This window comes from Mobula hypostoma, chromosome 25 (genome assembly GCF_963921235.1).
Source record: "Mobula hypostoma chromosome 25, sMobHyp1.1, whole genome shotgun sequence".
NCBI classification, from domain to species: Eukaryota; Metazoa; Chordata; class Chondrichthyes; order Myliobatiformes; family Myliobatidae; genus Mobula; species Mobula hypostoma.
The window spans coordinates 16,267,696-16,281,631 of NC_086121.1; the positions used below are offsets into that span (position 1 = coordinate 16,267,696).

General features: G+C 40.9%; 1 protein-coding gene across 7 annotated transcripts in view; it reads right to left on the minus strand.

Annotated features, from left to right (window-relative positions):
* LOC134337713 (calmodulin-binding transcription activator 1-like) overlaps positions 1–13,936 on the minus strand; it is a 1,241,580-nt gene that overhangs the window by 19,416 nt on the left and 1,208,228 nt on the right. Inside the window, exon 23 of one of the 7 annotated variants that reach the window (XR_010016050.1) lies at positions 8,528–8,607. The exons of the other annotated variants lie outside the window; for them this stretch is intronic. The gene's annotated coding sequence lies outside the window, so the exon portion shown is untranslated. The remainder of the gene's footprint in view (positions 1–8,527; positions 8,608–13,936) is intronic. 7 annotated transcript variants of the gene reach the window in all.

Sequence of the window (13,936 nt, forward strand, 5' to 3'; positions counted from 1 at the left end):
GATCTGGTTCAATTTAAATGTCCAAAAGACAACTGCTTCATCCAATATTAACTGGTTAAGTTAATTTGTTGCAAACTACATCAACTGAATAGACAATAGTAACATTCTTGAGTGATAAGAGTTTTCAAGGGCTTGAAATCACTCCTTGAAACATTAGCACATGCAACAAATCTCTTTTCTGGCTTTTTAGTAAAGAAATTATAAACTTACTGCCCACTCCCTGCCTAAAGCTGTGTACCTAAACCCGCAACAAACAGTTGCCAATTTTTGTTTCCCAAAAAGCACAATTAAGTTATTTGGGTTTGCTCACGAAGTCAAAACTTCATTTGATAATTCAGTCAACCCCAGGAGCCTGGAAATTCCACTGTGATTGTTACATTGCACCAACCTCCAGTGCAGTCAGATAAATATACTTTGCATGCTATTTCACAACTGACTTGACCGAATTAAGGTAAGCAGGAAAATAGCTCCTTACAAATAAATTATCCGTGTGGTACAGTACTAATGTTATTGAGGGAATTAAAGAATTTTACTGACACTCAGCTGACTCCAATATATGTGATCGCAATTAATAACTTAATGATTTGTTGTTAGTGTCTTAATATACTAACTTGTCCAAATTTAATTTATCTTTCAAGTCTGTCAATTATTTGCATTTGTAAATGAACGTGCAAAACTTGTACACACAAGTTTCAGGTATTCAATGGCATAAGATTGGTAGTAGAAATCCAACTTTCATGTGTGTTTTGCATATTCCGACACTGTTCTATATCAGGGAAGATATGGCAATATTACGATTCAGTCCTTCTAATATGTATCTTCACATTATTGGATCGAAAACAGGCGTGGACTCCTCTACTGGTGGACAGAAGATTTGGATTCAAACACCGATACGTAAATTCCCAATAGGAATCTCTGTCACACAATGATCTCTGTTTGGTACAATTTATCCCTTACAGGTTTAATTTCAGAGCAGTGCAAACACAAATGGTATCAGCCACAACTTATAAATGTTAGTCTTCTCCCTAAGGGAGACAGTATACAGCTCTACTGTTGTGCTGTAATTTTCATTTCAAATGGGGCAATGAGCAAGTATTTAAAACTCTTCCATTTCCACACTCTGCAGTAGGAAAGCCTTTTTTTTCTCACTGGTATGTTCCATCAACAGCGGCACATTGCTGACTCCCCTTGAACAGAGTAACGAGATCCAGCAATCCCTGGTGATTTTGAGACTGTCTCTGCTGAACACACACGAGGTTATTAGCTTTCCATCAATCTTGCCTCCAAATATTTGGTTCCATTGAGTTAAATGGAATGCAGTTGGTAGCCAATGTCCTTATAATCAGTTGGCACTGACAAACAACGACAAATTTCTCCACAAATGATGGGCCCGCTCCTAGCATAACCTTTTGATTTGGTTCAAATTTATTAATTTCATCAATTCAGAAGCTTCAAACCCAGGCTAGATGACTTAGCATGTTCAGTCACAGATACCATTTGGTATGTGTTGCAGCAATAGGAGCAGAAGGGTTACAGCATTCAGTATGTTTTATGGCTCCATTAATGCTTTTAGAAAGCAACCTACACTGGATATTACCACACATTGGACACAGGCAACTCCTCCCCAATATGACCCTGGACTACTCTCCCTCACCCCCAATATGCATTCAGTAAACATCATGGCTGCAGGCACATAAAAAATATTAGTGGCAGTATAGAGATGCAACAAGACTAGAAATCCATAGCAACAGCCCAGCTCACACATGACGTATGATTACATATTTCTGCATACCATATCAATAGAAATCATGTTGCCCCATTAATATTTCTGAGCAGTATCATTTAATCACAACTTATGTGATGCAAAGAAGATGGTGAACTACTACAATATTGTGTACTTTGAGCAATCTTGTTTAAAGCTGCAATCTATTATATAAAAGAAATGGTGCATGCAGAAGTCTACTAATATGTGTCAACAGGCAGCTTTTAGCATTCAGGGCCAAGGACCCTGTTGCAGGAGGCGAGTAATGAGCTAAGAGGAAAGTTTGGTTTAATCAAGAAGTGAATTCAGTCAGCTGTGCTAATATGGCATTTCTCATGGGTAGTATGGGCCTTAACAGTCTGGGTTGTGATGATCTACTGCTCAGGTTGTAGCGAGTTTTTTTACTTGTGTTCTTGTGATGAACAGAACTACCGAGGCACATCCTCAGGTGAGGTACAGATGATAACTTTGGGGTAGGTAGGGAGGGTCAAAACAAATAGGTTTCAGGTTAAAGAAACATGGAAAAATTAAGAGAGTTTAGGGAAAGTAAGAAGAGAGATGATGTAAGAAATCTTAGGGAGTGTCATTTTAATCTAATTCTTGCTTGCAGGAAACCAACAAACAACCTCACCCCATCTCATTAGATTTAGCAATAGCTTTTAATTTCAACCACATGAGGATGCAAGTACAAAGGGGTTTCAAAGAGGATAACAGAAATAAGAAGAACATTTAGGAAAGCAATAATCAAGGCAATATCAATACTAGAAGAATGGAAGTTACAAAAATTGTTATGATGAAGTCAATTGAATTGGTAACATTTAATGTGACTGTATTGCATTACATACTGATTCAGAAAGAGGTGTACCAATGGAAAGGAGTGAATGTCACTATCTAAGCTGTGGCAGTGGGTGAGGTGGGCGAGCAGTGACATTTTAGTACAAGAGAAGCCGTTGTGTCACGTACACACAGCAGGTTTGAACACACAGATCTCCAGTAAAATTGCTCACAGATGCCTAGATGAAACCATGTTTAATCTAACTGACCTTTAAAGGCCATTGCTCAACTACTTTATCTGGGTAAGTGGTTCTAAATGATTACAGGGAAGATCAATTATACACTTATTGTTCAGGCAATTAAATATAGGTTGGCAGTTGTTTGCAAAAATCCTAGTGTGTTCTCTTGGAGTCTGTAGTGGTTAGTGGTGTCAATTTTGGTCTGGAAACGCTCTTGACATCTTGTTACACTAAAGATGCTAGATAAATGCAGGGCAATGTTGTGCTGTGTAATCGTTAACCTTTTTAATTTGGTGGATCTTTCAAAACGTTGCTGTCACACTCATCAGGACCTCATGTAAATCAAATCAGGATGGTATGTTACCTCCCAGGTGCCAGGGTCAGAGACATCTCGGATCAAGTCTATGGCATACTTAAGGGGGAGGGTAAACAGCTAGAAGTCATGATACACATTGGCACTAATGGCATAGCTAGGAAAGGGGAATGAGGTCCTGAAGAGCAAACATAGGGAGTTAAAAAGAAGGCAAAAAAGCAGGACCTCAAGAGTAGTAATCGCTGGATACTGCCTATGCATGTGCTAGTGAGTAGGAAATAACATGTTATGGCAAATGAATATACGGCTGAAGAGCTGGTGCAGAGGGCAGGATTTCAGATTTGTGGATCACTGGGATTTCTCCTGGGGAAGGTATGACCTGCACAAAAGAAACAGGTTACACCCGAACTCCAGGGGGACCAATGTCCTTGTGGGCAGGTTTGCTAGAGCTGTTAGGGAGGGTTTAAGTGAGGTTGGCAGGGGGATGGGAACCAGAGTATCAGGTCAAATGATGGAGCAGTTGGTGTAAAGGTGGAGGCAATGTACAGAGTCTTCGAAGGAGGATAGGCAGTGGATAGGGTAAAAATGCAGTCAGTTGGACGGGTTGGAAAGTGCTTACTTTAGTACGATAAGTTTTATGAGCAAGGGCGATGAACTTGGAGCATGGAGCAGCACGTGGAATTATGATGTTGTGGCCATTACCGAGGCTTGGCTCTCTCCAGGGCAGGAATGGCTGCTGGATGTTCTGGGGTTTAGATGCTTCTAAAAGGACAGGGACAGAGGTAAAAGAGGTGGGGGAGCGGCATTGCTAATCAGGGATAGTATCACAGCTGTAGAAAGGGAGGATGTTGTGGAGGGGTCGTCTACACATTGTGGGTGGAAGTCAGAAACAGGAAGGGAGCAACCACTCTACTGGGAGTACTCTACAGGCCTTCCAATAGCAGCAGAAACAACGAAGAAAGGTTAAGTAGCCAGGTCTTGGAAAGGTGCAAAAATGACACCGTTGTTGTCGTGGGTGACTACAACTTCCCTAAAACTGATCAGCAATTCCTTAGTGCAAAAGGTTTAGATCGGGCAGATTTTGTTAGGTGTATCCAGGAAGGATTCCTGACACAATATGTGGTCAGGCTAACGAGAAGGGAGTCCATATTGGATCTAGTACTAGGGAATGAACCTGGTCAGGTGAGCATTTTGGGGATAGTAACTACAACTCCCCGACCCTTAACAAGGAGAAGGGCAGACGGTATGGGGGAGGGATAATTACAATTGTATTAGGCAGGAATTTGGGAATGTAAATTGGGAGAAGATGCATTCAGGGAAATGTACAGCGAAAATGTGGAGGTTGTTTAGGAAGCACTTACATGGGCTTCTGGATAGGTTTGACCCATCGAGACAGGAAAAGGATGGTAGGATGAAGGAACCATGGTTGACAAGAGAAGTGGAACATTTAGACAAAAGGAAGAAGGAAGTATACTTATGGTTCAGGAAGCAAAGATCAAAAAGGACTTGAGAGCTATAAAGTAGCCAGGAAGAATCATAAGAAAGGACTTAGAAGAGTTAGAAGGGAACATGAAAAGGCCTTTGTGAGTAGGATTAAAGAAAGCGCCAAGGTGTTTTACACATCTGTGAAAAACAGGAGGATGACGAGCATAGGTATAGGACTGCTCAGGGATAAATAAGGAAACACGTGCCTGGAGTCAGAGGAAGCAGGGGAGGTCCTTAATGAATACTTTGCTTCAGTTTTCACCAGTGAGAGGAGAGGGAATGTGAGGTTAGTATAGAACAGGCTAGTGTGCTGGAGCATGTAGACATTAAGAAAGAAGCAGTGTTAGAACACAAGAAAAACATTAGGATAGTTAATTCCCAGGGACCGGCAGGATATACCTCAGGTTATTACGGAAAGTGAGGTAGAGCTTGCTGGAGTATTAACAATAACCTTTGCATCTTCACTTGCCACAAGAGCAATACTAGATGTTTGGAGGATGGCAAATGTTGTTCCCTTGTTCAAGAAAGGTATTAGGTAAAGATAATCCTGGGAATTACAGAACAGTGGCAAAGAAATGGAGAGGATTCTTAAAGACAGAATTTATGACCATATGGAGAAGCATGGCCTCATTATGGATAGTTAGCATGGCTTTGAGAAGGATAGATTGAATTCTTTGAGGTGATACAAATTGATGAAGATAGAGTGGTGGAAATGGTGTACATGGATTTTAGTAAGGTGTTTGACAAGATTCCACATGGAACGTTCATCCAGAAAGGCATGGGATCCTTGGAAACTTGATTATGTGGATTTGGATTTAGCTAGGTCACAAAAGCGGAGGGTGGTAGTATATGAGCGTATTTTGCCTGGAGGTCAGAAACTAGTGGTGTTCTGCAGGGATCTGTTCTGGGATCTTGCTTTTTGTGAGTTTTATAAATGACTTGAATGAGGAAGTGGAAGGGTGGGTTAGTAAGTTTCCAGGTGACATGGAGGCTGTGGTGTTGTAGGTAATGCAGAAATTTGTCACAGGTTACAATGGGACAGTGAGAGGATGCAGAGTGGGACTGAGAAGTGGCAGATGGAGTTCAATCTGGAAAAGTGTTTCATGATATATTTTCGAAGGTTGAACTTGAATATAGAGTACAAGATTAATAGGATTTTTAGCAGTGTGGATGAAAAGAGACACCTTGGGTCCAAATCCACAAGTTCCACAAATTTGCTGTGCAAGTTAATAGGGTAGTTAAGAAGGCCTATCATGTGTTGACCTTTGGGGGATTGAGTTCCAAGAACTGTGAGGTAATGTTGCAACTTAATAAAAATCTGGTTAGACTACACTTGGGGGTATTATGTTTACGTAGTACTGAGTCGCCTCATTATAGGAAGGATGTGGAAGTTTCAGGCAAGGTGCGGAGGTGATTTACTAAGGTACTACTGGATTAGAAAATATGTCTTATGAATGAGCTGGGGCTTTTCTCTGTGGACCAAAGGACAATGAAAAGTGACTTAATTGAGTGTATAAGATTACAAGAGACATAGATAGAGTGGACAGCTAGTGCCTTTTTCCCAGTGCAGCAATAGCTAAGGACATCCTTTTAAGATAAGCGGAAGAATGTTTATGGGAGATGTCAGAGGTAGGTTTTTTAATAGAATGTTAAATGCCTGGAATGCATTGGCAGGAGTGGTAGAGACTGATACATTAGGATCATTTAAGAGACTCTTAGATAGGCTCCTGGATGAAAGAAAAATGGAGGGTTGTGGACTATATAGGAGGGTATGGTTAGATTGATCGTGGAGTAGGTTAAAGGTCAGCACAACATCATGGGCCGAAGGTCCTGTACTGTTCTATGTTCTAATCTACTGTAATATATGGACCAGCCACTGTAGCTGCTGTTTGAAAACCTGTGAGGTGTGCATGTAACAACCCAATATGAAGTAGAAGAATGGGTTCAAACAGGGGTTTGTGGTGCTGCTGATGGTGGCAGGCAGACACATTCTGTTTATAAATTGGACAGGTAAAAAAACAATATTTTTCTATAATATAATGCAGCTTTAAAAAACTATCAACAATTCTGATTTTAGCCTGTAACATCAGCCATTTGCATGCATGCATTCATTCCAAACTCAGTAATTCACAGGTCTGCTAAGACAGGAAAACCTCAGTGAACTAGTGCATCAGTAGTGCCCCTTTGTGGGCTGGCTCATGGAAGACAACACCAAGGTCTCAGGGAATTTCAGATAAAGCAAGCCATCACAATGTAAACAATACTACGTGTGCTAACCCTTTATTTCAATGGCCCAGGCTGTTAAAGGCTGGGAGTGTGGCTCATTGTCAATTATGGGGAAAGGACTAGGAGGAAATTATGAAGGGTGACATAACAGGATACTTTGCAATTATCAGTAGGATTTCACAAGACAACATGGATTTCTGAAATGGAAATCGTGTTTGACAAACCAATTGGAGTTCTGTTTTTGAGAATGTAACTGGTGGAATGATAAGGGAGAACCAGTACAGGTGGCATATTCGGATTTTCAGAAATATTTTTTACAAGTCCCACGGAACGGTCTGCGTGCAAAAGTAAGAACATGTTCCACCTACTGTCTTTTATTAGCTTTCCTCCATTATGTCCTAAGTTTAGAGAAAATAAGAAGTCGGACATTTGATACATCCCTTTAAACCTGAAGAAACCTGGTGACCTTTTATTCAATATTTTCATATGGTTTGATTTATTGCTCTTCCAGTTATTTTCTTGAAACTTCGGATTTGATCAGAAAGTTTCCCTTTCTTCTTGCTTTAACTCTAAGTATGGGCTGCCCAGTCCCTTTTTTTCTTTTTCTTATTTTTACCTTTTGTTTTTGTTTATAGAGAATAATGGGGTTCTTTTATTTATATATATATATAAAATTATAAAAGTTTCTTTATCTTTTTTTTCTTTTTATGAAATGATAAGAGGAGAATTGATTATCTTATTTTTTATTATTATTAGATTAATACTGTGTATGATCTTGATGTTTATTTTACCTTTTATATGTATTGTTATCAATATAGATATTTGAGATAATTCTCCTCTTGTTTGTAGTTTTTAAAAAATTAATAAAAAGATTGACAAAGAAAGAACATGGTTTTGGTGATAATGTACTTTATAGATTATAAATTGGTTAACAGAGAGTTGGAAGTAACTAGTTGGGATCAGAGTTTGCACCACAGCTATTTTATAATTATACATACTTCCTGATGATGTAGAAGGCTACTTGTCTGACTGAGTCTATGCTAGCTTTCAAATCAATCCTATCAACCCATTTCCTCCATTGATTTTCTCTCATATGCCCATTAGCTCTCCCTGATATTCCTACTACTCAGCTACACAAAGGGTAATTTACAGCTGCCAATTTAATTACCCATCAGCACATCATTGGGATGTGGAAGGATATCAGAGTACCCAGGAGAACATGGGTCACTGAGAGAACATGTAAACTACACACAGACAGCACCCGAGGTCAGGACGGACCCTACGGCACTGGAGCATGAGGCTGTGTTGTCTGTAATGTTGCAATGATTTGAATAACGGATTAAAATGCAATATTTCAATTGTAGCCCAGTTTGCTGATGACCCAGTGCTATGTAATCATGTGGAGAATGTACTTAAGGCAACTCAGACTAAGCCAGTGAGCAAAAAGATAGCAGATGTAGCACTGTGAAGATAAAAATCATCCACTTTGGAAAAGAAGGCAGCATATTGATCTGTTTAGATTGGGAGGTGTTAATGTACATTGGTGACAAAGCAAATATTGTAGGTACAGCTGCGGTTAAGAAGGACAACTTATGATAGCCTTCAAAGCAGGAGGAATTGAGTACAGGAGTTGGAGTGTCTAGCTATAATTTTACAGGGCCTTGGTGAGGCCACATTTGGGATACTGTGTACCACTTTCGCCTATCATGTAGCAAAGGGTATACTTACAATGGAAAGTGCAGCGAAGGGTCATTCCTGGAATGGCAGGAGTGCCATATGAAGAAAGGTTAGGACTCATATTCATTATGCTGAGAAGAATGAGATGGAATGTAATAGGAATGTACAACATTTAAATAGGGCAGGACTGATAAAAGAAATTAACTTTATTTGTCACATGTACATTGAAACAGCAAAACATACTAGAGTTGCAATGGGATGGGAGTCCGAGCGCCAGAACAGTTAGTGGAGAGGTTGTAGAGACAGATGTTGTTAAGACCTCAGAGAAAGTCAGGAACTAAAAGGTTGAGCATGGTGTGACTAATGTCCTGAGCTGTGTATATTTTAATGGAAGTATCATAAGAAAGGTAGATGAGCTCAGGGCATGGATCAACACCTGGAAATATGAAACTGTAGCCATTAGTGAGACTTGATTGCAAGAGGGGCAGGACTGGTAGCTCAGTATTTTGGGACTCTGTTGTTTTAGACACGACAGAGTGGGAGGGGTTTAAGGAGAAGGGTTGGCATTACTAGTCAGGGAAAATGTTCCAGCAGTTTTTAGTGAAGACAGACTGGAGAACTCGTCTAGTGAGGCATTATGGGAGGAACAGAAATAAGAAAGGTATGATCACATTAATGGGGTTATATTACAGACCACCCAACAATCTGAAGGACTTGGAGGAACAAATTTGCAGAGAGATCGCGGACTGTTGCAAGAAACATAAGGTTGCTATGACAGGTGATTTCAACTTTCTACATATTGACTGGGACTCCCATACTGTAAAAGGACTAGATGGGATAGAGTTTGTCAAGTGTGTTCAGGGAAGTTTCCTTAATCAGCATGTTGAAGTCCCGCAAGAGAGTGTACGATACTTTATCTGCTATTAGGGAATGAGACAGGGCAGGTGACAGAAGTTTGTGTAGGGGAGCATTTTGCATCTAGTGATCACAATACAATTAGCATCAAAGTAAATATGCAAAAAGATAGGTCTGGTCCCTGAGTTGAGATTCTAAATTGGAGAAAGGAAAATTTTGATGGTATCAAAAAGGATCTGGCAAGTGTGGATTGGGGCAGGTGGTTGGACTTTAGTAAGGCATTTGACAAGATCCCACATGGGAGGTTGGTCAAAAAGGTTCAGTCATTTGGAATTCAACATGAGGTAGTAAATTATATCAGACATTGACTTTGTGGGAGAAGCCAGAGAGTGGTAGTAGATGGTTACCTCTCTGACCGGAGGCCTGTGACTACTGGAATGCTGCAGGGATTGGTACCGTGCCTGTTGTTGTTTGTCCTCTATATCAACATACCGGATGGTAATGTGGTTAACTGGATCAGCAAATTTACAGATGACACCAAAATTGGAGGTGTAGTGGACAGTGAGGAAGGTGATCATGGATGGCAGTGGGTTCTGGACAAGATGGAAAAATTTGCTGAAAAATGGCAGAGACGGAATTTAACCCAGACAAGTGCAAGGTGTTGCACTTCAGTAGGTCCAACTAGGGTAGGTCTTACACAGTGAACAATAGGGCATCGAGGAGTGTGGCAGAACAAAGGATCTGGAAATATAGGTCCATAATTCATTGAAAGTGGCATCACAGGTAGATAGGGTTGTAAAGAAAGCTTTTGGCACCTTGGCCTTCATAAATCAAAATATTGAGTACAAGAGATGGAATGTTATGTTGAAGTTGTATAAGACATTGGTGAAGCCTAATTTGGAGTACTGTGTGCAGTTTTGGTCACCTACCTACAGGAAAGATGTCAATAAGGTTGAAAGAGTACAGAGAAAATTTACAAGGATGTTGCAGGTCTGGAGGACCTGAGTTATAAGGAAAGATTGAATAGATCAGGACTTTCTTGGAATGTAGAAGATTGAGAGGAGATTTGATGGAGCTATACAAAATTATGAGGGGTATAGATAGAGTAAATGGAAGCAGGCTTCTTCCACTGAGATTGAGTGGGACTACAACTATATGTCATGGATTAAGGGTGAATGGTGAAAAGTTTAAGGGGAACATGAGGGGAAAACTTCATCACTCAGAGGGTCATGAGAGTGCGGAACGAGCTGCCAGCGCAAGTGGTGCATGCAAGCTCAATTTCAACGCTTAAGAAAAGTTTCGATAGGTACATGGATGGTAGGGGTATGAAGGGCTATGGTCCCACTGCAGGTCAATAGGGGTAGACAGTTTAATGGTTCAGCATGGATCAGATGGGCCAAAGGGCCTGTTTCTGTGCTCTACTTTTTGATGACTCGATGACTCTGTTCAGTGAAATGTGTCTTTTTTTTCATCAATGACCAACACGGTTCAAGGATTGCACTAGGGCAGCCCACAGTGTCGACATGCTTCTAGCACCAACAAAGCATGCCCAAACTTCCTAATCCTAAATCTAACCGTGCATCTTTGGAATATGGGAGCACCTGAAGGAAATCCACGCGGTCACAGGGAGAACATACAAACTCCTTACAGATAGCGGCGGGAATCAAACCGTGATCGGTGATGCTGTTAAATGATTATGCTAACCTCTACACTGTGTTACCACCCTGCTATCTGGTTGCAGTATCCAGAATAAGGGGTCACAGCTTTAGATTTTCAAAATTTCATTTTATTTATTTATTTATTTCACGATACAGTGCGGAGTAGGTCACTCTGTCCCTTTGAGCTACGCTGCCCCAGAAACCCCATAACCCCAAAGAACCCTAACCTGATCACAGGCCAATTTACAATGACCAATTAACTTGCTCAGTACATCCTGGGACTATGGGATGAAACTGGGACACATGGGGAAAAGCCACACATTCCAATGGGAGAACATACAGAGTCTCCATACAGAATGGTGCCGGAATTGAACTCTTAAACTCCAGAAAATCTCCAGCTTTAATAGCATCATGCTAATAGCTACACTACCGAGACACCCATGGAATTGAGTACAGGAGTACTAAAATTTCAAGGGAAGAGATCTGAGAGTGAACTAGGAGAAATTTCCGTACTCATTGTGATGACCTGTGAAATTCATAACCACAAAGTGCAATAGAGACCAAGCCGCAGAATATATTTAAGGAGATAGTTAAACAATAATAGGAAAAGGATGTCAAGAAGCATAGAAAGTGATTGGGAATATACTGTTGAGAATGACGATTTATCATAATTATATTGACTGAGGGAGCAGATTTGAAGGGCCACTTGGCATGCTTCTATGTTTTGTTACCTGGATTTCCTTCTTTTTTGGGGTTAATGTGTTATTTTTGCCTCGGTGATAAAGTTACAAGGAGCTATGAATGTTTGATGCTGATCCTGCTGCTGGTTCTCCTGTATGACTTGTAACCAGTGATATCCAATGACAATTAAATGATACTCCAGGAATCCCACCTAATGCTAGGCAGATGCCTCTGAATTTAGGAGTCATTTACAAATACTTAGATGTTTTATAAATTAAAAAGTGGATAGCAACACACACAAAATGCTGGAGGAACACAACAGGTCAGGCAGCATCCATGGAAATAAAAAAAAAAGTCAGCGTTATGGGCCGAGACCCTTCTTCAGGACTGAGGAAGTAGTGGGGAAAGTGCCAGAATAAAGAAGTGGAGGGAGGGGAATGAAGCTAACTGGAAGGTGATAGGTGAAGACCGGTGGGTGGGAAAGGTCAAGGGTAGGTGTAGCAATTAGGCCGCTTGCAGGGATAAGTGCCGGGAGGGAGATTAGTGGGTAAGGATGAGTGGACAAGAGAATTGCAGAGGGAGTGATTCCCCACGGAGAGCAGGTGGGAGGGAGAAGGTAAAGATACGTTTAGTGGTAGGGTCCCTTTGGAGATGGCGGAAGTTGCTGAGATTACATGTTTTAGATGCAGAGGCTAAGGGGGTGACAGATAAGGACAAGAGGAACCTTTTTACTGTTAAGGCAGTGGGAAGATCAGGTGAGCATGAATGTAGGGGAAATGGAGAAGATATGGGTGAGGGCAACATCAATAGTGGAGAGAAGGAAACCCCATTCTTTAAAGAAGGAGGACATCTCTGATGTCCTGGAATGGATGTGGTGGAGGTGAAGAATCTGAGAAAAGGGAATAGTATTTTTACAGGAGACAGGATGGGAAGAGGTACAGTTGAGATAACTGTGGGGATTAGTAAGTTTATAAAAGATATTGCTTGACAGTTTGTCTCCAGAGAAAGAGACAGAGAGATCGAGAAAGGTGTCCAAGATGGACCAAGCTCAGTATGGGTGCAAGTGAGAAGAGCTGAAGGAAAAAATAGTTCAGGGTGAGTACCAGTTCTACCAGGAAGGGGATTAGTTGGTTCTTTTGTCAAGAAAGAAGCAGGGAGCTTTGAAGCCTTCTTGGTGGGAGAGAGAAGTGTATAGGAACTGAACATCCATGGTAAAGATGAGGCGGTTAGGGCCAGGGAATTGAAAGTTACTCAGGAGATCGACGGCTTAAGAAATGTCACAGATGTGGAGGGAAGGGGCTGAACCAGGGGGCGTAGAATGGAATTGACATATGCGGATACGTGTTCAGTGGGACAGGAGCAGGTAGAGACAATAGGTCTACCTGGACAGTCCAGTTTGTGTATCTTGGTAGAAGCAAGAGAAAAGTGGATATCACTTATATATGAATGAACTTTAACACGACCAGGAATTTGAATGGATTGTGATCATTAAGAAAGAAAAGGCTTCCTTTAAAATTAATTGTGACCAAAAATAGCAAGAAAACTGATCTGAATGGCACTTGTGAAAGGTGCCTCCCCAGTTAACACTTTGCCCCTCCTACTGGGATATGATAGTGAACATAGGTGAGGATTTATCCAAAAGCAAACAAGCACACATGGACTGTTGGTAGAAATAGGCTCTTGGGAGGGAGACACTAGACATCAGCAAACATTGTGATCAGTCTAAGAGGGAAATGTTCTCAGTCATCAATACACAAGGTGGAAGTGGTGAGCATCCTATTTTTTTCAAATCAGGCTGCAAATATAATGCAAGTTTGCTCTGTTATAGATTGCTGATTATAAAATAACCAAGACTGGCCCTTTTCACTCTGCTTCTTAAGGGACAGAGCCCTACTTTTTAAATTAGCATCCCATCCTGTAACCTCACTCTGATAGTAAAGTGAGGAGATGGTTTAATGTCACATTGGTACAATAGGGACAATCTAAGTTTGGGGCAAAATCACTGTATTGGAGAGCTAGAGGAACTCTACATCTCGACCAGGTTATATATTCAAACTGTAATTTTTTGATGCTGGTTCTGGGTTCCTGACTCTAGAACACAAATCCCATGAACGGTTTATTTATAAAGGTTTTGTAAACATACTTACTAGCCCTTATAACACAATCAAAAAAAAAGGAACAGGCAACTTTGTGTTTTCTGAGACAGTGAGAAACACCGTAACAACCTCTGTTGGACACTAGTGAAATAAAAGAGGGGTGAAGTGCA